Here is a 25,858-nt window from a genome sequence, read left to right on the forward strand (position 1 = left end):
TCACTAAAATACTAAAAAAATAAGACGGGGGTGGGGGGGGGGGGGGTAATAGATCGCCCTCAAAGGTTGGGTGCATCATAATTAATTTGAGTATACGTTGAGGGGTTATTTGACTATTTTCCCAAAAATCTTTCAACCAGCAGTTTTGGTAGACTTTGACTTTTAGGTAGATCCTAGGAAGCATTAAGAAAAGAAAGAAAATAAATTCACCTCACGTGTATGTCTATTGGCCATGTATTCAGTGAGCTGAATCCAGTGGATTCCTATCTTTGTTTTATCCATGGAGAGACAATAACGACTTTCTTAGAGCCGTTTGGCCATGAGAATGTTTCACTTTTTTCAGGAATATTTTTTCACTTTATTTAGAAATCAGTGTTTGATCATAAAAATTCCAAATACAACTTGAATTTGTATTTAAAATCTGGAAAACATCTAAAACCTTGCTTTCGTTTTTTTTTTTTCACTTTTTTCACTTTCAATACATTCAAACAATCAAATACTCTTTTGAAAAACTATAACCAAACACAATTCCATCTTCAACTCCAACTTCAAAATTCTAAACAAAGTGAAAATATTTGGTTTCCATGGCCAAACGCCTACTTAGACTATAACTTCAAATTCAACTTCATATCATGATTTCAAATCTCAAATTCTCAAAAAGTAGGATTTGGGATTCCAAATTCTTTTGAATGTAAAACTTGACCCGTAAGTTTATAGTTTGTGAAAAAAAGATCCATAAGTTTGTAGATATATTTTTTGTCACGACCCAAACTAAAGGGCCATGACGGGCACCCGGACCTTACCCTCGGAGCACCACTGGACATACATACATTACATAATCATACATGAATATGGGCCACGAGGGCCATCATGGGACAACCTGCTGACTTATAGATATAGTAAGCTAAAAGGGTCAAGCCTAAAAGATATATACATTCGTAATCGTACTGAACGAGAAGGTACAAGCCGACAAGGCTACCATGGATGACTATACAACAAAACATAGTCCTAGGGGCCCACATATCGTCTGACTGTACATAACTGTCTACAAGCCTCTACTAGAATACAAGACGTAATAAGGTCGGGAAAGAGCCCCGCCATACCCATATATACACAAAATTATCATACCAAGCTAGACTGCAACTTCGGAACAAGTGGAGTGCTCCAGTACCAATGCTGAGAAGACAACCTAAAAGTGTGGACCGTCTCCCTGTCTACCTGAACCTACTGGCATGAAACACAACGTCCAGAAACAAAAGGACATCAGTACGAATAATGTACCGAGTATGTAAGGCATGAAGAACAACATAACAAAGACATGAATAACAACATAACAAAGACATGAAGGTAACATGAGAAAAACGAAAGTCAACATGTACATATGAATGCCTCTGAGGGCGTATGACGTGCATGCTTTCTTTCAAAACATATTTATATATATAAGCCACACTAGGGGGTTATACTGTCATCATTAAGCCGCTCTCGGGGGATATTATCATCATACCGTACCCAACTGCAGTGATGTGCACAATAGGTGCCATACCCGGCCGACTATAGCACGGCTCGGTGTCATAAAATAGATACATGGATATATACATAATGCATGAATGATAAGAAGACAATCTGAATCTATCGGAGTGACGTAAGGTCGTTGCTTCCGATTATCATTATGGAACGAACATCATCAACATAACTTCTTTCAAGGATCAATGGATTATAAGATAACATAAGAGCCGTCATATGGAAACAAGAACATAATCTTCTAATACTTTCTAAGAATAGAGTCGTTGTGGATATCGTTCATTACTTTTGTTTCATTCTGATCATGCCAAGAGAAAGGGATAGCCTTAACATACCTCAAGTCGTCCAAGAAATCCAACAATCGAGCTAAGTACAACTAGCACACCAATCCTATAACAAAGGAATGTATAAATACACTTAGATGGTGCTAGTATATCGACGATAACTCGATTCTAAAATAAGACGGGCAGCAGCTGTCTTCATTATTTCTAGTCACAACAATATGTACATCAGCCCATAACAACCACAATAAGCTTATGTGAGCCTCTTAATACTTATTTCATCAACAAACCAAAAATATACATCGACAACCCATAATATCTCAATATACGAAACAATATAGTCTTACCTTCTTCTTATTCAAGGGAGATAACCTCAACATAAAGATGAAAATATTCTATTAAGATGTATATACAAGACATAACAATCAAAATCAATCCACAACAATCCACTATCGCAACTACAATTGAAGTTAATACACAATCACCTCTTATGCTAGATTTTTCTATTGTTTCCTTATAGTTCTTCAACCAAAAATTTTATCTAAGGGTCCTAGTACCTTTAAAATAGAGAGGAGAGGTTAGATCTTACCTTGAGTATGAGGTTATAACCTTCAAACACCTTAGAACAAGTTGCAATCAACAAAACATCAAGACGTCGTCACTAGCTAACTCTACGAGCTTATCCAAGACAAACCTGCCCCAAAACTTTGTTTCACATCTAGGGGATGATGGCGAACCCTCAAGAACACCCTTAGGAAGTATAGAGAGAAGTTTGGGAGGTGTATACATGAAAATAAGACTTTTAGAACAAGATATAGCCCTTGAACCGCCCCACTACCTCAATTTGCGGTGGAGATGCGACCTAGCAAGTGAAAACTTGCGGCCTCATCTCTCCACCACATCTTGGGGTGGTGATGGATAGTGAGGCTGCCAAAAATGGAAGTTTTCAGCCAGTTTGCTACACATAAAACTCCATATGCGGCCGCAAATTGCCCACAAACTCCACTTTTCCCGAAAATGCGTTCTTTTCGATTCGTTTGACCTCCAATATTTTTGATATCTCCTTAACCTTATGTAAACCTTCATTAACCATATAAGGAGCCCTATAACCTCCTATCAAGCTTAGGCTAATCGACTTATGGCATAACGACGCAAAATCTTTCGAGGTATAACATTTTTAAAATGTAAAACTTGACTCAATGTAACAATGTTGGTTTGTCTTCTCTGAAAATGCATGCTCGATGTGACGAGATTGTCCGTATTATGTGGGAGGATTATATTAAAGAGTATATACACTATAAGTCATGTTAAGTTTTCCTTTTTTATTGAACTAAAGTTCGATAAATAGATGTTGCATTATTTAGAAAGGCTTTTTCGTAGCATACTAACTTTGTTATGAACTATGGTTTGCTCATTCAGTAAGATTGTCTAAGAATTGAGGAAGTTCCGATAGTTTTCACTGTTGGACTTTAAAGATGAGTGTAGTGTGAATTGAAAAATGGTGGGAAAATAAAATGGGGGGAAATGAAATTCAAATAAATTTCATTTTGCAAAGGCACATTGTGGCACTTCTTGTGTGCTTATATATAGAATCACCTCTTCTAGATCTTAAAGAGTTGAGAAGAAGGACTCCCCTCGTGATGTCGTCGTCGTTCAGCTCGGCTTTGGATTGATAAATTTGACCAAATTTATTTCTAAAATTCTATTATTTATTTTCCCTTAATAATAATTTTTGCGCGGAATTTTAATTAATAAAATTCACAGACTTGTTTATTTTCAACGGTAATAACTGGTATACCAAACAGACACAACACCTGATGGGCAGGTATTTCCACAGATGTTCATACCCAAATTTCTAGCTATAAATTCCGAGGCTTCGCCTTAGTTTTGACACACTGAAAATTTTCGAACAACTGAAACTTTGCGTTTTTTCTCCCCTCTCTGATCTTCTGCACTCTGCATATTTTCAAACCAAAACGTAACTGTCCAGTGTGATTTGCTGCCACCATTTGAGTTCACCGAAGTTCTGCAACTTGCATTGCCGCTATTGCAGAATAGTTTTCCATTCTATCCTGTGAGAAATTAATCCATTAACCTTGGAAACTATGAGGGGATTAGATTTCTTAAGGACACGCAAGAAACTTGCTGGCTCAAAAAAATTTTGTTTCATCTAATTTTTGTCTTTAACGTTTTCTTGGTTTTTACAAAATAGAAACTGATTTTAAGAAATTACTGGAAAGTTACTGATTTTCGTAACTTACTAGTTTTAGTAAATTACTCGTTACTTACTAGTTTTAGTAAATTACTGCTTTGAACACTTAGATATAACATTAACAACTTAGGATTTTCATGTTTATGAGAAAAAAATACAATTTCAAAAATCCAAATTATATAGTCAAACAAAACTTTAAATCAATCTAATTTCAAATCACTTATTTAAATCATATCCAAACAGGACCTAAATCAATTCAATTACTACTTCTGTTTCTTCTTTTGGGGTCCGAGTCAATTCTATTTGCTTCCTGTTTAGACTAAAAATACAATGTTATGTACTGCTACATTTTTCCCATTGTCCAAAATCCACTCATTATATAGAACTATGCACTTTTTCTATAAATTTTATACTACTAATATAATAATAATTTACTGTAACAACTAACAAGTTATGTGCATTAGTTTGAATTTTTAAATTTAACTTCTTAGAGACAATTATAATACTATCTCCATCCTATTTCATGTGAAAAGTCAGACAATTTTTTCATAAACTACTTCTTCCGTTAAATCTATCTTAATTTGACTTGACATGAAACAACAACAACATACCCAGTGTAATCTCATAAGTGGGGTCTGGGGAGGGTAGGATGTATGCAGACCTTACCTCTACCCTTATTTGAGAGGTTGTTTCCGATAGACCCTCGGCTCAAAAGAAACATAGTCAATGTAGGATTGCAAGAGAAATAAGATAGCAAAATATCAAGATACAAAAAAATGGAGCAACACATAGTAATACACACATAAGGATAATGATCTATGCGAGACCAAAATAATACTGCTACTAAAAGGAGAGAGAAGATGGAAAAGCTATCCCCTACCTCTCTCACACACAGCGCGACAAAACTCAACTACCTACTAACCTTTTATCCTATTCCTAGACCTCCAAAGCTTCCTATATAAGGTCATGTCCTCAGTCAGCTGAAGTTGTGCCATGTCCTATCTAATCACTTCCCCTTCAGTTCTTCTTCGGCCTACCTCTACCTCTCCTAACTTGACACGAAGCTTAAGAAAATAAAGAAAATATTTGAATCTTATGGTTTTAAGTTAAAAATATGTGTAATGTACCAAAATGCTTTTTTTCTTAAAAAAAAAAATTATATTAAGCCATCACCTTTAGGTGCTGAGCCTAAGGTGTGGGGGGTTTGGCTTGACCCCTACCATATCATATATAAGCACAAAAACTTACAATACTTAGAGGAGGACATGGACCTAGCCTCTAATGACCAAACAAAGATTGAATAAACAATCTTAAGGAAAGGATTAGCAACCTATACAGAGTCCTTCCCAAGATTAAAAATATATAACTAACAAAGAAATTACATTTCTCAAATCTCCTTCTAACAGTGGGTAAATGCCACTTATCAAGTTGAAATATCCCTTTTGCCTCTCTAGGAAGATGTTAAAGAGAAGGGTATAAGATCCTATTTCCACTTGTTAGCAAGAAAATCCGCCAATTGATTTGCTTCTCTATAGCAATGCTTAATATGAACATCTGCACCATTGATGCTCTTGACAGTACTGTTGATAATATATTTGAGCTTGAGATTACCATTTCCTTTATTGATCAACATATTGGCAATGATTTTAGAGTCCATTTCAATTGTAAATTTTTTATAATCCTTCTGCTTACACCAAACAGTTCCAAACTTGACAGCCAGAGCCTTAGCTTCATTATTGCACCGCATAGGAATAGAGTAAGCCATTATAGAGTTCCCTTTCCCCAGCTCTGGCCCTACCAGTTTCTCTAATATAACGCCCATTAGAGTTGAGTTTGAAGTACCCCATATATGGTTTTTCCCAATAAATAGTGATGCACTTTGGGATTGGACTCAGCCTTTCAATCATATCACATTTATTGATCCAGTTGCCCTCTATATTGATGGTAGGACAAGTTTGGTTTAACGCAGTTCTAATATTCCAAATAACATGCAATTCAAATTTATACTGTGAGAACTTCTTTTGATCTCCATATTTACAAGCAATTCATTCTTTCATAATTTCCAGAAAATAATAACTAGACAAATTTGCATAATCAATTTATGAACCCTGTTTATAGGTTTTTTGTTCCACCAACTATTATATACTCCTCTGATAGTTTGAGACTGATAGACCATACCTAGTGGAGCACCAATCTTCTTCCAGATATTTTGAGCAGCCTAACGCTCAACAAGCAGTGATGCATTGAATCTATAGCAGGTATTCTACAACATAAGCATGTTGAATCCCTTCTATTATCAACCCAAGGCATGTTTTCAATAAGAGGAAGCTTGTTGTAATATAATCTCCTTGACAAAATGGAGAATTTGAAAGGGACGGAGTTGCTCCATATATTATTCAGAAAAGTGTTATGTGGCTTGTGCCATTTTATTAGTTGCCAAGTAGAATGGTTAGTGTAGTGACTGTCATTGGAACCTTCCATATAGCATAGTCATTGCCGTCATGTTGATCAATTTCAATGGAGCTTATGTGAAGAGCTATGTTGCAAGATACTATGTTGTAGAGCTTTGTCATATTCCAAGTCTTGTTGATAAGGAAGTCCTGAACTTTAACTTGATATTACTGCTAGGAACCAGATTAGAGCCGATAAGGGCTAAAGGACCCTGTTCTGTCCAATCATCCCACCAAAAGTTGCATCTACCATTGCACATTCTCCAAATTATGCTGTTATCACTCTTTTCTCTGGCCTTGAGCAGTTGTTTCCAAGCTATTGAATTACTGGGCCATAATTTTTTTCCTGCTGCATGCACTCTTTGACAGTACTTAGCAATAAAAAAATTAGCCCGAAGAGATTTTTCAGATCTAAATTTCCACCATCTTTTAATAGAAAGAATGTTGGTGATATCTTTCATGCCTTCAATACCAATACTAGTTTCATCTTAGGGAAAGCCAAGCTGTCCCAAGCACTCCAATGATATTTGTTCTAGTCCCAGTTATTCCCCATCCATAAAAAGTTAGCAATATGTTTTTCAATTAACTCCAAACACTTCTTAGGGATATTAACAACAGAAAGGATGCAAGTTGGGAATGCTTGAATAACACTTTTGATCAAAATTTGTTTGCCACCAAAGGATAGCATATGACCTTGCCAACCATTCATTCATTTTAGGTCAAAGCGTCAAATTTATCCTCCAAGTATGGTTTATAGTTTAAATTTAGCCTCCGTCAAAGTTTGGGATCAAATTTGCCCTCTCCGTTAGAATACTTGATATATTTGCCCTTATATGGATGAAAGTGTGACTTGGACTCCAAAACACAAAAAAGTTAGCCACGTCAGATCCACGTAGGCTCCACGTAGACTCCCAACCCCAAAAAGAGAATCATTTGAATAATCCATCAATCATTCTCCAAAAAAACCCTTATTATACTGTTCTTTTCTTGCAGTGTACAAGTGTACAACAGCAGTTTTTCTTGCCCACTGTCTTTAAAACCATCACCCAGACTATAACAATTAACAAGCAACTATATACAAACTGCTTATCATCTTCAAAACCCATAATCCCAAATCAATTTTCTTGAAAAAGATTCAGAAATTGAGGGTAACAATGTAAGTGGCTCCACAACTCATTCAGCTTCAGTTCTAGCAAGCTCACCATGCGGAGTTGGAACACTGGGTCGGCATTTGGCTCTGTGTCTAGTACAAATAGGCGTAAACGACGTGTTTTCAGTTCCTGGTGACTTCAACTTGACTTTATTGGATCATTTAATAGCCGATCCGAAGCTAAATTTAATCGTTTGTTGTAACGAGCTGAATGTTGGGTATGTTGATGGGTGTGCACGTGTGAAAGGGGTTGGAGCCTACGTGGATCTGATGTGAGAATTTTCCTGTTATTTGTCTTGTTGGTGGTCCTAATACCAATTATTATGGGACTAATAGAAATTTGCATCATACTATTGGCTTGCCTTATTTTATTCAGGAACTTAGGTGTTTCTAAACTATTACGGGTTAAAATAATTGGGTTGGGAGCCTACGTGGATCTGACGTGGTTAATTTTTTTGTGTTGTGGAGTCCAAGTCACACTTCCTTCCATATAAGGGCAAATATATCAAGTATCCTAACGAAGAGAGCAAATTTGATCCCAAACTTTGATGGAGGGCAAATTTAAACTACAAGCCATACTTGGAGGGTAAATTTGACCCTTTGCCCTTCTTTTTATCACCTTAGTAACCATGGAATCAAAATACCAGATCCTTTTCTTCCTTATATAAATAAGGGATCCAAGGTATGTGAAAGAGAATTTCTTATCCATGAAACCAGTACATACCCTGATTCTGTTAATCCTATAGGAACGTGTTTTAGGGGCTTTTCTTTGTTAACCAATTGGCCAGACACTCTTTCATATTTGTGGATTTGTTTCATGATAAGCTTTATGGACTTGAAATTGCCACTGCTAAAGATCACTATGTCAACTGCATAAGCCAGATGAGTGATGATAGAACCCTTCTTATGCATAGAAAAAGGAATAAACTTGAGATTCTGAGTCAAATTGTTTAGAGACCTGGACAGTACCTCAGCAGCTATGATAAAGAGAGAAGGGGAAATGAGGTCACCTTGTTTAGGACCTTGAGAAGAGGAAAAGAAACCTTGTCTGGCACCGTTAAGAATAATGGAATACCAAATATTTGAAATGCACCTCTAGATTAACTGACCCACTCATGACTAAACCCAAACCTATGCATGACCTTAGCTAAGAAATGCCAAGAAATCCTATCATAAGCTTTGGCCATGTGTAGTTTTAGAACCATATTACCTCCCACATTTTGTTTTGAAATTCCATGGATAATCTCTTGAGTTAACATTACATTATCTGTAATCAACCTTCCTGAGATAAATCCACTTTGATTTTCAGAAATAATTTTAGGAAGCAGTGGGTTTAGCCTATTGGCCAAAATCTAAGAAAAAATTTTGTTAGTAAAATTACTTAAACTAATGGGTCTAAAATCAATAAAACTGGAAGGAGAGTCAATTTTAGGGATTAAAGTAAGTCATGTATGAGTATAGAACTTAGTAAGAGTTTTGCCAATGAAGAAATCAGGAATGAAGTTTAAAAGATCTTGCTTTATGACATGCCAGCAAGTTTGAAAAAATTTACCTCCATAACCACTGGACCTGCTGAACTTTCATTACTGAGACTGAAATCAACCTCTTTGATTTCCTCCTCTTCAGGTATTTTGGTCAGCATGATATTGTCCGCTTCAGTAATAAGCTTTGGAATACAATCAAGAATCCTGCTATCTACCTGAGGAAGGTTGAGATTGAACTGCTTCTTGAAGTGTCTGATAGTTGTTCTAGCAATTCTCTCCTTATTTTGAACCCATCTACCATTGCTATTTTTAATTCTTATGATCTGCAATCTTCTTCTTCTGTTTCTCAAAACACTGTGAAAATACAAAATACATGGTGTTCTTTCCCGTCTTTGAACCAGTTCAATTTAGTCTTCTGCCTTAGTAGAGAGTCCTGCATATTGAGCCATCTAATATATTCTCCATAGCCTTTGTTCATATTGTCTCTAGCAATATCTGTATTATCCATAATATCTACATTTTCCAGAATTTCCATCTTAGTTTCCCAGTTAGTAACATGCTCATTAATAACACATATCCCTTCTCTAGACCGTAGACTCAAAGCTTTACTTAGTCTCTTTAACTTAGTATGAAGTATCCACATATTGTTGCCTCTAGTATCTTCATTCCAGGAATTTGAACAATATTCATGAAATCAGATTGCTCAATCCAAACATTAAGAAACTTAAAGTATTTGATGTAATTATCTTGATCACTATAGCATTCAACAGCAGGGGCCTATGGTCAGAATCAGTCCTAGCCAAGTGTTGCACCATGTTATTTTGCCAAAATTAAGCCCAATCATCATTGAAAAAGATTCTGCAATCCTTTCTGAAATCCTCACTGCAGGTCTCCAGTTATTACACCAAGTAAATTTGGGGCCTGTGAACCCAATGTCATTGAGACCACATGCATCCATGCAAGTAATAAAATCCATACTATTATGAGTTCTGTGAGGTACACCACCTAATTTTTCATCTTGGTCCAAAATGACATTAAAATCTCCTCCAATGCACCATGGTCCTGTTTATGATGTTGTTCGTACTTTCCAAACTTTTCCATAGTTCCTTTCTCTCCAAAGTTATACATTTAGCATATATAGCAGAGACAAAAGCACTAGGATCAACATTATTGTCCTTGAGCTTCAGAGTAATCTGTTGCTGATTAATTTCTAAGATGTTTGTGTGATCAAAGTTCTTCCAAAAACACCATATTTGCCCATTATAATTAGCAACACAGTGATGAAAACCTAAGTATCTCTTTTATCCTTCAATCTTACTAGTATGACCGAAAGGTTCAGAGATAGTAATAAAAATAGGATTGTTGATCATTACAAGTCTTTTGAGTCTTTGAATAGTTTTGTTGGACCTTACCCCTCTAATATTCCAAAAAAATACACTAATCATGGAGAAATTACAATAATTTCAGCCCTTCTTCTTTCCATCTTTCTTGTTGTTCCTGCTTCTGCCTCTGTTAAGAGTATTTCTGTCCTTCAATTGGCTTTAAGCAGTGTCTTGATTTCCTTCTTTAAGAGTTTTGGATTTGATAGAGTTTGAAGTCTTCCAAATTTTCTATTCAAAGATATACCTCTTCTTCGAGATATGATCTCCTCATCATGTTGCTTACTAGTCTTTGTAACCTTTCCAATGCTAGTGTTATTGATGTGTTCATAATATTTATATTGATCTCCTTCATTTTGAGTGTTCATCATCTTGTCTATCTGGCTGTTGGGATCACAATTTAGATCAACATACAACTTAACACCCTTCATCTTCTCTGTAGCTACTGGAGGAGATGGAGACTGAACTTCCCCTTCCTCGAATTCTTGTTCATTGTTCTGCCTGCTGTTGACTTCCGTACATTGTTTCACATCCTCACCCTTTTTCTTCTTCTGTATTACTAATATGTGTAGGATCAGGTTGGTCTTCTATAGATAGACCTTTCTCAAAATCCTCCCTATCTTCCATACCACCATGGTGATTATTCTTTATTAGTTGAACATGGTTGGTGGTTACCAAGTTGCTCTAAGTATCTTCTGCTATATCGCTGATCCTGTTTTCCTTTTGTTAGGTCAGTTTGGTTTCCACCAAACCATTCTGCATATCTGGATTGGCTTTGGTCCTTTTGTACCTCTTAATAGTAGTAGGTGCAGCCAAAGCCTTAAACAAAATTATATTCTTGTTCTGGGGAATCTTCTTATTGTTGTTGTTCTTCTTTTTACCATTATTCTGGGTAAGATTTTCATCTTGAACCTGATTTTCTTGCTCCTCCTCTAGTCTGTTTCTCTTAACAGATTTTCCTCTGTAGTAGCTTTGTTTTGTGTCACCCCTTGATCTTTTCCTGTACCTTGATCATTCTTAGCTATTTGGTGTGAAACTTCAGCACCTTTTTCTTCTTCTGCATCATTCCCATTTCCTTCTTTTGTAACCTAATCATTTTTTTGTTGTTCCGTAGTATTGTCCCCAACATATCCCTTAGAGTAATTTTGATCATCTCTGGGGTCCATGTTATTCTTATTCTTTTGTTCTGCTTTTTTCTGTTCCATTTTTCTACAATGAATTATATAATGTCCTAATATTTTGCAATGTCTGCAAAATTTAAGGGCATTCTCATATTCCACCTTGTGAGTAAAACCTTTGAGAGGACAAGATTCATCTTCAGTACCAACCCAAATAGCATTAATTTTGGGATTAGTAAGATCAACTTCGACCCTAACCTTGGTCATGCTAGGTCTAGTCATGTAGTCAGTGACAACATCTATGGATAGAGGAATCCATGGATAGAGGAACACCTAAAGGTCTAACAATTTGCTTTAAGTAATTCCAATCATGACAATGGAAAGGTAATTCAGGAAGAAGTATCCAAACTGGCACAATTGGAGAATCTTCATCCAGTCTAAAATCTGGAGTCCATTTCTCCAACCACATGACCTGACCTTCAATCTCAATGGATCGTCTAAACCAAACATTTTCAAAATCATACTTATTGGAGAAAGCCAAGAAGACAGTGTGATAATTAAAGACTCCAATATTAGATCTCCCTTTCACAGTAATTTTCTCCGCGAATTTTGACCTGATCTTCTCAATTTGGGGCCTGGTTTTCATGAATTTACCAACAAGGGTAAATTTGCACTCTTCATCCATGACCCCATTGAAGTCTTTAGCCTTGAAAATAACTGTCGGAATTCCGTTGTGAGAGGCAAGTCGAGATTCCACAAATGGATCCCCAAATCGACTCTTAGCAATAGCGTTCTGGTTCGTAGAAGTAAAAATAGCATTTGCATGGTTGAATCTTGTGGTAATATGTCATGTGGTATATTGGATGTAATGAGTTACAAAATATAGAATGCAACATCTTTTTTTGAAACGGACTAAAAAAGAAAATAAGACACTACACAAATATTTAATACTTATTTTTGAATTATAAATTTTATTCCTTTTGTTTTTTAAATCGTGCCCAACTAAATAGTGGCACATAAATTAGGACAGAGGAAGTTTCTTTTGTCAGATAAGGAAAGCACTACCTTTATCAAAGCTACGCTTAATCTTAAAAAAAAAAAAAAAAAAAAAAAAAAATCTTCATTTCTTCTTCCCTACCCTTATGTAATAAAAAAAAATTAAAAAAAGCTACATTTAATTAATTTTTACCTAAGAAATTAAACAAGCTAACACCATACATCAACAAGTGTCCGGAGATTGAATGGATCTTAAACCCAAAAGAAAGTCAGCTAAAACGCGTCGAAATAGTTAAAGCCAAGAATATTCTCATAGCCCACGTGAGAGAAGCTATAGTATATTTATTTAACTAAAAATAATAATGTAGTTTAATTAGTCAGTCTGTGTTGGCCCATCAGCTTAACATGGCGGACAAACTCGACAGATTCGTCAGATTGGTGTCACGTGATCCTCACCTTCTCAACCTTCATATTACTACTCCCTCCTTTCCAAATTAAAATTTATTTTTATCAAATTATATAAGAAAAATAGCAATTTGTAGTAACTTTCGTATAATATTAAGTTGATCTAAGTGAATTTAAATAGTTAATTTACTCTCAAAAAAGGAAACATGACAACTAACTTAGAATGGACTGAGAACGGTTACCTCTTTCTTGTCTACTGCTCCTCCTCTTTTTACTATCCTTTTTTCTTCTTCGTTTTTCCAAATTTTTTATAGTACACAACCTTTATATCAAATAATATGAATCTATTCTATTATTTCAATTTATGTGTTTTACTTTAAATGTACGGAAAAGGGCCAAATATACCCTTGTACTATGAAAAAAGGTTTAAATATGCCCTTCGCTATTCTTTGGGTCCAAATATACCTCTGTCGTTATACTATGAGTTCAAATATACCCCTCCACTGTTAAGTTTTTTCAAAGTGGACATTCAATCCTACGTGTCAATGACATTTGATGAGGTGGATGTCATGTAGCATGTCACCTCAGTGCCCTAACCCATTTTACCCCTCCCTTCTATTTATTCTTGTACCACTAAAATTTTCTTTCCTCCATCACCATGCCATTAAAAATGGAGATGGATTTGCTAGCACTGTACGGGACCTGTGTTTTCCGAGGGGGGAAAATTATCAACTTGTGAACTCCATGTGTTGCTTTGCACGATCTTTTCAAAATATATTGGTTCTTAGTTGCGTTGTACATCATCAATTAAGTTGTTAATTAAAAACCTCTATATCAAAGGGCCAAAAAAAGAGAGAGCTTCATCGAATTAAAAGACCTTTGATGACACCAATAGTAATACAGTTTATAGCGAAAACAAGGAAATCTCATGGTTGCTACTTTACAGTCTTGATTCCCCTGAATTCTGGACTAATTGCTTCTGCCGACCTTCAGTTGATGCGACTTTAATAGTGGTGGAAGGGAAGACAATTTTAGTGGTGGAAGAACAAATAGAAAGGAGGTGGCATGCCACGTGGCATCCACCTCATCAAATGTCGTTGACACGTAGGATTGAATGTCCACTTTGGACAAACTTAACGGTGGAGGGGTATATTTGAACTCATAGTATAACGACAGGGGTATATTTGGACCCAAAGTATAACGAAGGGTATATTTAAACCTTTTTTCATAGTACAAGGGTATATTTGGCCCTTTTCCATTAAATGTAACCTGTTTTAGGAAAAAACTATTTTTATTTTTAATAAATTATAATATTCTTATTTAATCTTTATTGACACTCTCATGTAGGAATGACATGACATGAAACTCACAATTTTAAAAGATATTTTTGATATATTTTCATATTTTTAATTTAAAATTATAATATTCAAAAGCTTTTTATATTTTTAAATTTTGTGCTCAATCAAACTAAAATATATAAAATAAATCAAAAAAGTATTATTAATTATTAGGTTAATACAAATTATTGAGTACATTAATTATTAGGTTAATACAAATTATTGAGTACACATCAACTACGTTCCTTTCTTGTCTTTCCCAACTCGATAAAAAGTTGGCGGAAGAAACGGATAAGGAAATCAAACTCAACACCTTCCTTTCCACTTTTTTTAAAAAAAATTATTATTATATACTGGCAATTCGTTTGCATGTAGTGTCCAAATAGCCTAATCTAAAATACTAATGGGGACAATGGTTGTTTAGGTCAAAAAGCTCATAATTAGGAGCGAGCATCCAACACAAGCTCGTTATTGCATGTGATCTTCTAGCTGCACTGCTATCTCCCAATAATTTCATGATCGTCAATCATCAACAAGAAGTATCAAAATGGGGCAAAGTGCACAAATACGTGATTTTGGGGCCCTCATTTAAGTTGTACCAGAAGTTACAATTATTTTTATTCGCTTTGGAACAATTTCAACATACGTATCTGAGAGTTGTAAGAATTTGTGTTTGAAATTTGACAAATTTTCTACATGTTTGTCTGAAGTTTGACATGGCTTGCCAAGGCCAATTTTAGATAATTGTTTACTGAAATTGTGGTCTTGACTACAAGGCTAACCTTCAAATTTTTTATTTTTTTTTTAACAGAAGTCGTGACCTTAGCAAGGGTTCAGACATATAATGACTTGTCAAGGCCAACTTCAGACATGTTTTTACTGAAGTTGTGTCTTGGCAAAGCAAAACTTCAGGCATAAAATGTTGCACTTTAGAAATTTTAGGTTAGAGCACATATTTTGCTGAACTTCAAATGTTTTAGCATGGTGTTTAATTGAACAAATTTTTCCCTGAACCAGCAACTTGTTCTTCAAAGTTGCACAATCAAACACGCGATCAATACTCAAATCTACCTCAAATAAGTTTAAATTTGAAACATAAGTTCTATATATCATAAAGAATAAACCACAATCGTCAATTTTCCCAAACAAGAACAAATCTAATAAAATCATTTTGCAACAATGATGTATTTATCATCAAGCTTTTTCAACAACACCCATTAATTTTATATTATGCTAGTCTTTATATTAAACTTTTAAAAAGAGCAACTCATATCTCAAAATGGTCACACCTACACAATCAAAAAACCGTTCTAAAGAAGCCTAAATAGTATTTGCGTTGTAACAATTAATGGTTTTCTTAATGAATGTAATCATTATGAACTTATTGTATCATAGACAACATATCGAGTAAAATCCTACACAGTGGGGTCTGGAGAACTTATTGTATCATGTAAAGCAAAATAAAATCAATTCAAATCTAGAATGAATGGTGTTGTTAGCGATTGGTCATTTTAAGTTCTAGAACCTCTTTTCTCTATTTGAGACTTTCCGTAGGTTCATTTAGTGATTCATGATTTGTGTGTATGGGCGGCACAGGTCCCAAGGGGCTTGAGAGCATTTCGAAACTCTAGAACCAAAATTAGAAGTTTGAAAACTAAGAGTTGATCAAAGTCAAATATTTGATTAAACATGTACTGATTCGAGGCTTGAAGGTTCCTATAGACTTGTATGATAATTTTGGATTTATTGGCATGATTCGAGTTGACACCCGAAGGGCGCGGTGAGTTTTGGGTTAAGGATTCCTAAACTTGTTGCTGCTGATTTTATGTTTTCTTCTGGTGCGTCGCTTTTGCGTTGAGGGGCTCACAATTGTGATGCCCCCAATTGCACACTCGCTTTTGAGAAGGTTTGAGGGTTGGTAGAGGTATACTTTTGCGAAGGTAGGGGCACAATTGCGATGTTTGCCCCTTGGTTTTTTTTTTTCTTTGCGCGGATTGCCCTTCATTTGGGTTTGTCTTTAATTTTTGCCCTTCAAATTAGTGGTCTTTAAGTTTTGCCCCTCAAATTGGTGGTCTTTAACTTTTACCCTTTGTGCCTTTGTAAATTCTGCCTTAAGATAGAATCTTGTCAATTCTGCCTTAAGACACAATTTCGCAAATCTGTTAAGACAGAATTTGGGCCTTAAGATAGAATTTGCATGGATAAGGCAGAATTGTGCCTTAAGGCAGAATTTGCAAAGGCAGAGGGCAAAAATTAAATACCAATTTGAGGGCACAAATTAAAGACCACTCCAGCGAAGGGCAATCCTGTAAATTGCCCCTGCAAATGCGACAAGGATTCAATTTCTTAATAAGGCCCGAGTCATTTAAAGAGCAAATCTCGGCATTTTTAGTTATTTTCACTTTTTTTTTTAGCTTAGGAGCTCAGATAAAGCGATTTTGAATGAAATTTTCTCCTGTATCTTGAGGGTAAGTAATCTACACCTTATATATCTTGACTATTCACTGATTTTAACACCTAGAATACGAAGTAAAGAAATGATATTGGGAGTTTTAGATCTAAACTCAAGAAAGTGCATTTTGGTGATTTGACTACCGAATTGAACTGGGATTGAAATTATAACTGTGAATTTAGATTTAGGAGGTTATGGATAACATGAAGATATATTTAATTTAGAATATTCAGGCCCGAGCTTAGGTTTGACCTTTTGATTGACTTTTTAGTCTAATATTCATAATGCAATACGAGTATCGTTGAACTCGTTTAAAATAATCTTCTAATTAGATTGGATTCGTTTGATAAATTCTGAATGATTAGAGATATTGGGAGGATTGAAGCTTCGATTTGCCCATAGTAAGTTAAGACTTTGACTTCGATGGGAGATTTTTTTTCCATCTAAATAATTAATGAAATGGACTAAGAATAAAGGGTTAATGTATTCGCGAGGTGACGAGGGGTAATGTGAGCATGAGTGCCCTGTTGGGGTACTTTAGTTGTTATGTTTATTCTGCCGTGTTACTTGACTGTAAATTGATTAATTGAGCATGCTTTAAATGATTAAGGCATACATGTGGCACTGATTCACATACTACAACATCATTCCGGATATATAGTGAACTTATAATCTTTGAGTTACATAGCTTCATTTCGTGCGCCATTTATATGCGCACTCATGTGATTCACTAGTTATACGAGATCCGTGCTAAGCTCGGACTCAAACTCTTATCAAAGTTTCTTAGTCGGCTAATTAAATAAATTTTAACCAAAAGATTATAGCAGAATTAGCAAATCCGAAAGGGAAACAAGTAACTCGACATTTTTTAACGTAATGTGATGTAAATTATGTAAAATAATTACAACTTGGTGAAAATTATAAATTGAAATATTGGTATTTTTCTGAATGTGTGAGCATGTGATAACTTTATTTACGGAAATAAATTCTTTTTTTCTTGCATTTATGCTTTAATTTCACTCGTGATATTTCATGTGGTAAGAGTTTATGCTAGTTAAATGTGGTGATTTAAGCTTAGTAATTTAGACGAAATTAAGAAATAAACTAACATTAAATGAATCTCAAGAATCAATTTTGCCTTCATATATAGTTTACGCTTAAAAGTAATAATTATCAGCTAAATTTCAATTTATATTACATTTTGTAAGTTTTTAATTATAAAAATATCAATTTAAAATATTAAGTTGATCTAATTCAATTTAACTTCAAAGTTTAGTTAGATTGACTATTGTGAAACGAAAAGCGCCACATAAATTGAAACGACGGAGAATAATTAGTGAGATCTAATAAATGCTCCAGTTGAAAATGTAAATGTGGCTCCAAAGTTGCCTAAATTTTGCCAAAACTTATAATGACAAATAACGTAAAGGGAAATCTAATATCTTCTTCGGTCCATATTATATGGTGTTTTAGCTTGGACACACCCTTAAGAAATCACTTATATCCCTAAAAAGGAAGAAGTGTTTTCACTAAATACCCTTAATTAAATACAGTCAGACCTCTCTATAACGGCATCCGCATATAGCAACACCTCTCTATAACAGCCAATTCTTTTTTAAACCGATTTTTTATGTTATATTTTACTTCTCTATAACAACATTTCACTTATAACAGCAACAACCAACTTTATAACAATGCGCTCTTTGTAAAATTACCCCCATATAATAGCTATCCTTTTTTTTTTTGGTAATATAATAATTAACCATCTTATAAAAATAGAATATCGATGATTACCAATAATAAGTGTAGAGATTTTGACAAAATATTTGATCATTTAATACAGTATTTATGACTAAAAATATCACATGTATATTCTTAATTGCATCATTAAAAAAATTTCCTTCGTTATACAAAGTGTGATTAAGCTTAGAATTTGGGAATTAAAAAAGAAAAATTAGATTTTGTGTATCTTTTTTGCCTATAACAGCGAAATATTATTTAAATGTTAATGTTGTTATAGGTGTATAACAATCATTCTCTATAACAACCAAGAAATTTCAGACCCAACGATGCTGTTATAGAGAGGTTTGACTATAGTCTCAATTATATATGGATTCTTGGTTATGTTTTTATTCACGTTTACAAATAAGAGTAAATTTGAATAAAATCATAAATAGCTTCTTGATTACTTAAAAAATATTTTTTCGAACCAAATATAAAAACTAAAATTATCATAGAATATGAAGCGGAGGAAGTAAAGTGCAAAAAAGATTCATAAATAGTTACTAACATAAATTTTAAGGGTTCAACATCTTAAATTTTTAGCACTAAATCATTTTATTTCTAAAGTTATGAATTTATATCTACTATTTATTGTAAATTTGGGATTTAATTGAACCCCAAGTTATATTGCTCCATCCGCCTTAAAAAAATAACTAATTACAGATGTCCACGGAGGAATGGACTCAGGAGTGCAAAATTAATTAGCAATAACCACGTGTTTAGCACAATCACCGTATGAAGTTGTTATTATAGTACATATATCACGTCACCAGCAAAAATTGGACTAAGTGCCCAGGTATTGTTACCACAAAGGACTTGAGAGTGCTTTGATTTTTGTACTAACACTCTATAATAAATGAAGTAATAAAGAACAAAAACTGGGGCCAATTTGAAAGAGGATGCCTTCTGGTTGGATGAGCCTTAGTTGAAATTCAACTAAGGACTGACAAAAACTTTTGATTGCCCCAATGTTTATTTCATGACATGCATTTTTTATACTCTGAGATGGTTGACATGATTATGACCCGATGAAATCTCGTTCTAGATGGAGTGATGTAACGATGACTTGACGATAGGGATGGCAATGGAGCGGTGCGGGTGCGGGGCGGGGCGGGGCGGGGCGGGGCGGGGCGGGTTTAGGCAAGTGCCACCCCTACTTGACGAGATCTTATTCGGGGCGGAGTGATGTGAGGATGCATTAGCGGAATTCTAATGGCATTAGATGGTTTGATGAAATGTAAAATATTTTGTGATTTGAAATAATCAGTGGGTTTAATTTTGTTATCGTGATGCAATGTAATTAAATTTGCGATTTGATGGAATCTTATGGTATTTAGAAATTTTGTGATTCGTGGCATTGTAATGAATTTTCTTGTTTTATCATATTATGAATGTTGTTTATTAACCTAAACTTCTAATTTAAATGGTACAACATAATGTTTACCCCGGATTCGGTAACCAATTGAATTTGTATGTGGATATAGGATATGTGCTTTGACCTCAATATGGATTACAAAGAGTTGATAAGATCGCCTCTTAATACACGAATAAGGAGCATAAACTCCGGCCGACTACGCATATAACGAGTTGATTGGAGAGTTTCAACATGAACGATCAAATTTGCAATAAACAAGATCAATAAAGGATTGACTAGAACTGGATCAATAGATATATTGTGTTACAGAATATTCTTGAAAGTAAAAGATGAACCAACCCCCTTAAGGGAGGAGGGAGCACTCTATTTATACTAATGAGCCCATGGGCCTCCCCCAATGTGGGTTTAATAAAATAGTAATAAAAGGGACAGCCCCTGCACGGGTTTGGTGGGATTTGACTGACGGCGCCGTCTGACACACGCACAGTTGGCGGCTGACTATGATGTGACACCACTGACGCGTCCTGCAACGGTCGCATCGGACCCACGGGCTCACAGATACCGGACCAACGGTAATGAGACACCGGGGAGAGATCCCGAACCCTCGGTGGCTTAGAGACCGGGTCAGATGGCGCTTCTACTCGGCCTTGATTAAAGTGCTCATCCGGAAGTGTGATGTCCCTGTACGAACTCTCGCCCTTTTCTTTCTCCGATCCATAGTTATCCCGGATTGACCCGTATCCGGTTTTTCTACCGTATACAGATAGCCCCACGCTTCCCGGACCAACGATCTATCGGAGTGACGGGAAGTGAATGAGTCATGCACCCGACCGCCCGGGTGACCTATCCCTACCCCCTTATTTTGGCGGGAATGGGAGCGCCACGTGTCCCACTCCGGGTGGTCCGTTCCTGTCAACCGCCTTTTGCACGTCGTTTCGTGTCACTTCGCATTAATGACGTGACACGTGGCGATCCTCGATTGGTCGTCCTCGATAACCGTTCCCTCCCTTATGTCTATATAAAGCCCCTCATTTCCTCATTTTTTCACTTTTTCGATCTGTTCTTCCCTTTCCTCTTCCTTCTGTGTTCCAGATCCGTCCTTTCTATTACAAACTTGTTGCCAAATCTTCTCTCATCTATACGAAAAAGAGGGGGAATTAACTTGGTCATCATTCTTGTCAACTGCTCTTTGCTTCCTCAAATTGTCACTTCACTCGTTTCCTTTGCGTCATTTCCCAAAATCCTTTTCCCTCCATTCCTTCAACATGTCCGAAACCACCTCTACCGAAGTCCCTTCAGTGTCATCTCCGAGGACCGAGGCTGCGTCCCCAACTCAACAAAAGATTATCCCCGAAACTACGGCCTCGGATATTATACCGGCCAAATTTAACTTTAATAAAGACCTGGAGGCGGAGAAGCCCTCCGTCGTCTCGGACCGGGGATACGACGTGAGGCGGTATCCCTCCTCCATATCCGAGGATAAACTCGACACAGTCCGGGCAGACTGTGGGTGGGACACACGCCCGGTAAGGGTTTTTGCACCCGGTCCAGATGAATCCATCACCGACTATCGGGAGGGGTTCTTGTACGTATACACTTACCCCTTTACCCTTAAGCTCGACCCCCCGGTTGATCCGGTCATACTGGATATGTGCCGGACCTACGGCGTGACTCTGGCACAGATCGGCCCAATTGTTTGGAGGGTCGTTGCTTGCCTCCGGTTGCTGGCCAACAGAGCTGAGAAAGAGTTCTCATTGGGCCACCTTATACGCCTGTATTCCCCAAGAATATTCCGGGGTGGTATCATAAAACTAGCCAAGCGCAGCCGGAACCCATTTTTCTCGAAGATGGACGAATTCCGGGATAGGGGATGGTTAGAACGCTACGTCCGGGTAAAAACTGAAGACATAATCCCGGTCGCCCATCTACCTTTTCCGGAGAAATGGAACGACAAACGTAAGTCCGATCCTTTGGGCAATCGTCCTCACCTGTTCAGTTGCTTATGGTATCGTTTTCTCACCGTCCTTTCCTTATCTTTGCAGCAAATGGGTTTGTTCCCCTCGTTATTCGGGATCTGAGCGAGTGTGTCACGACGCTCCTTAACCAGCTTCCCTATGAAGACCGGACTTGGGCCCACTTGTCACGCGGTCGATGGGTCGCTCAAAATCATGGTAACATTTGACTTTCCTTTGATCTTGCTGCATCTTTAGCCATCCGAGGCCGTCCGTTTTCTTAACCCGCCTACGTCTTTATCGTTTAGGTTTGTCGAAGGGCTCGGTGGCATCTAGATCGGAGTTGGTGGTCGTTTCCCCTGCACCGGCGTCCGCGTTCGATACGGCTGGTTCCTCCCGTGTCCTTGCCGAAGCCACCAAAAGGAAACGGCCCTCCGAAAAGGGTCAGCTGTCCAAACGAAAGAAAGTAAGAAGCGTTGCCCGGACCCCGAGAGAGGAAACGGAGCCCGACATCATAGTTCGGAGGGTCGACCTGGCACCGTCAACGACACCAATACCCGAGGAGACTGCCTCCGAGCCGCCCTTGCCTTCTATCAACGAAGGTATCTTGATTCCCGTTCTTCCTCCGGGTGCGGAAGAAATCCTTTCCCCAGCTCATCTTCGATCGGTTGACTTTGTGGTCATTTCAGGTGAAACTTCCCCGGAAGATACTCCCCCGCAGAAGAGGAATGGGGCCGGGGAAATGGCTGGCACTGCAGCCGATAAAAGGACTGTTCCGGTCCTGGAGACCGAAGCATCCGTTCAGGCTCGTCCGTCGCCCGGCCACAGGCCTGTTTCTGCTCCGGAGCCCCCGGTTTTTGCCAGGAACATCGAGTCTACGCCAAGTTCGTCTACCCCTGGCCCGAGGGTTGAAGACTTTGAAGATATGTTTTCAACTACTCCTCCTGCTACCGGTGACGCTGCGGGTTTCGGTCATCTTCCAATTCCTCGGGTCACGAGTCCGGCCAACCGACAGTCAGAATCTGGCTCTAGAGGCAACCTGGTGACCGTCTTTCTGGCCCCGAGCGCGGAACCACGAAGGACCAGATCGGTCGTGATCACCGTCCCCGAGGATTGCGGCTTTCTATCTCGTCCGGTGGGAGTAGCAAGTTATTTGCGTCCTCTTGTCTCCGACTCGGACAAGCGTAAAATGACCGGGGTCACCTGGCAGTGCCTTATGAACGAAGGCATGCACGCGGGCAACTGGGTAAGACTCTCGGCCATCTTTGTACATCAGTAGACTCCATGCTTTCTAACTCTTTATGCTTGCTTCTTTTGTAGAGCGTAGTACTGGTGAACGAGGCCTTTATTCGTGCCCAACACGAGATGGATGATCTTCGAGGCCAACTGGGTGCCCAAGGCCGAGAAACGGAGAAGTATAAGCATCTCCTTCGAGAGAAGGAGGAGGAGTTGGGTCGGGCCGCCGTCCTCGCCAACCTTCGTCCCGAGCTTGATGAGGCCAAGGACGAAAATCGTCGTCTGAAAAGCGAGTTGGCCGCCATGACCGATTATAACCGAAGTCTCGAGGTTGAGAAGATTTGCCTTAGCCAAGACAAAGCTCAATTTTCGTCGAGGCTGGACGAGCTGGAGGCCACCGTGTCCCAACTCCGGGGGGAACTTGATTTGGTGAAGGCCGATGCAGCGAGCTTAGCCGAGAGGAACCGGCTACTGGAATCTGATACCGCTCTATATAAAGAACGCATGAAAGTTTTCGAAGAGAAAGCCGAGGAGCGGTCTCGGATAAATGAGGGCTTAAAAGCCAAGCTGGAGGAGGCGGCGAGTGCCAACGATGTACTTAAGGCCGAGCTAGAAGCTGCTGTCCATATGAGGACTATTGCTGTGGCCGGCCGGGCCGAGCTGGAGACTAAGTTGGCTAAAGTTGAGGCCGATTTGGAAGAAGCCTGGAAAGGCGTGGAAGCGGCCGAGGCTCATACTGCCATTGTCGCTGAGTATGAGAAGTGGAAGTCTCGGCGACTCACCCTCGAAGAGGCCGATCGCGGATTCTCCGATCTTCCGGCCTTGATAAACCAGGCCAAAGAGATGGAGGAGGAGGCAAACCATGCCCTTGAGTCCGACACGGATGATTCCGAACGAACCGAGTCCGATCATTCTGCCTCCAGCCATGCCGAGTAGCATAGGATTTTCACTTGGCTTTTGTTTTTTGCCTTTGCCGGCCTTTTTGATGTAAATGTACTCTTTATAAAAGTATCCTTTGCATACATGCAAGTTGCACTTCTCTTGTGTCTTCGTTTGAGTGCTTATTTTTATTTTTCCTCGAATTATTGGTCCGTTTTCGGACAAGATGATCCGTAGTCATTGGTTAACTCTGCCCGTGGGACTCATCGAACGTTTTCGTAGCCGGTTTGGCCTTGTCTAATTTCGGCCATAGTGTCCGGTGTAGGGCGTATAAATTGAACAATGCCGAAATACGGTCATTGTAATGTTTTCTGTATTGCAAGTGTTTGTACATATGAGAATTTTCATTTCCTGTATATTTTCATTTCTTGTATCTTTGCTGTAGCAAACACTAAATGGGACACAATTCATTATGATCGTTTGGTCCTTACATCGAAAGAGGTGGCCAGTGGCCGGCCTCTGTTTTTGCCGCGGCAAATGCTGAATGGGACACGATTCATTATGATCGTTTGGTCCTTACATCGAAGGAGGTGGCCAGTGGCCGGCCTCTGTTTTTGCCGTGGCAAATGATGAGCTTCTTTCTTTATTTCTCTTTATCGTTTCATGCTCCGATGTGGGTACTGTGCCCCCTTAACACTTATCCGAGCTTCGGGGTCGGGTGAGTGTTACTAAGCCCCCACTCAGAAGATGCAACCTCGGGGGCTGTCCCTTTATCTTCGTCGCGTAGCACGTTGTACTTGTTGCCTCGTTAAAAACCTCGTCGGAAAACCCATTTTGGGACAAAACCACACTAAGGAAAAGAGTGCAACACGTGCTTTCAGTCCTAAATTCTATTTTTGTGCCGCCCTCGATTTCCTGTAAAAAAGGTAGCACGGTTAACAAAAGGTATATATGAGAGGATCGTACCTTAGCAGTAGTATCTTTTTAGGTGGGCTATGTTCCAGTTGTTGCGCAGGCATTGCCCATCCATGGACTCCAGCTGGTATGATCCTTTGCCCGTTACACCGGTCACTTTGTACGATCCTTCCCAGTTCGGTCCTAGCTTTCCCTCGTTTAGGTTCTTTGTATGCAAAGTAACTTTTCGAAGTACCAAGTCCCCAACTCGAAAATGCCGAAAGTTGGCTCTCCGATTGTAGTATCTTTCCGTTCTCTGCTTTTGGGCCGCAATTCGGACCAATGTCCTTTCACGCATCTCATCGGCGAGGTCGAGTCTTACGGCCATGGCCTCCCCGTTTAATTCCTCGGTTGCGTACCCGAACCGGAGAGTCGGCTCGCCAACTTCGACGGGGATTAGGGCTTCGGCCCCGTATACCAATGAGAAGGGGGTCTCGCCCGTGCTAGACTTGGCCGTGGTTCGGTATGCCCATAGCACCTCGGGTAATACTTCTCTCCAATGGTGCTTCGATGCTTCTAGCCTTTTCCTCAGGTTTTGGATTATTGTTTTGTTTGTGGATTTCGCTTTCCCGTTTGCACATGGGTGATATGGGGTCGACACAATCTTCTTGATCTTCAACCCTTCGAGAAAGCTGTTGACCTTGCTACCCACGAACTGAGGACCGTTATCACAAGTTATTTCGGTCGGGATGCCAAAACGGCAGACGATGTGATCCCAAATGAAGTCGATAACCTCCTTTTCTCTGATTTTTTCGAAGGCCTGTGCTTCGACCCACTTAGAAAAATAGTCAGTCATAAATAAGATAAAACGTGCCTTACCTGGTGCCCGGGGTAACGGACCCACGATGTCCATTCCCCACTTCATGAACGGCCATGGTGAGACCACCGAATGCAG

Source organism: Lycium barbarum, chromosome 4, assembly GCF_019175385.1.
Source record: "Lycium barbarum isolate Lr01 chromosome 4, ASM1917538v2, whole genome shotgun sequence".
In the NCBI taxonomy this organism is placed as follows: Eukaryota; Viridiplantae; Streptophyta; class Magnoliopsida; order Solanales; family Solanaceae; genus Lycium; species Lycium barbarum.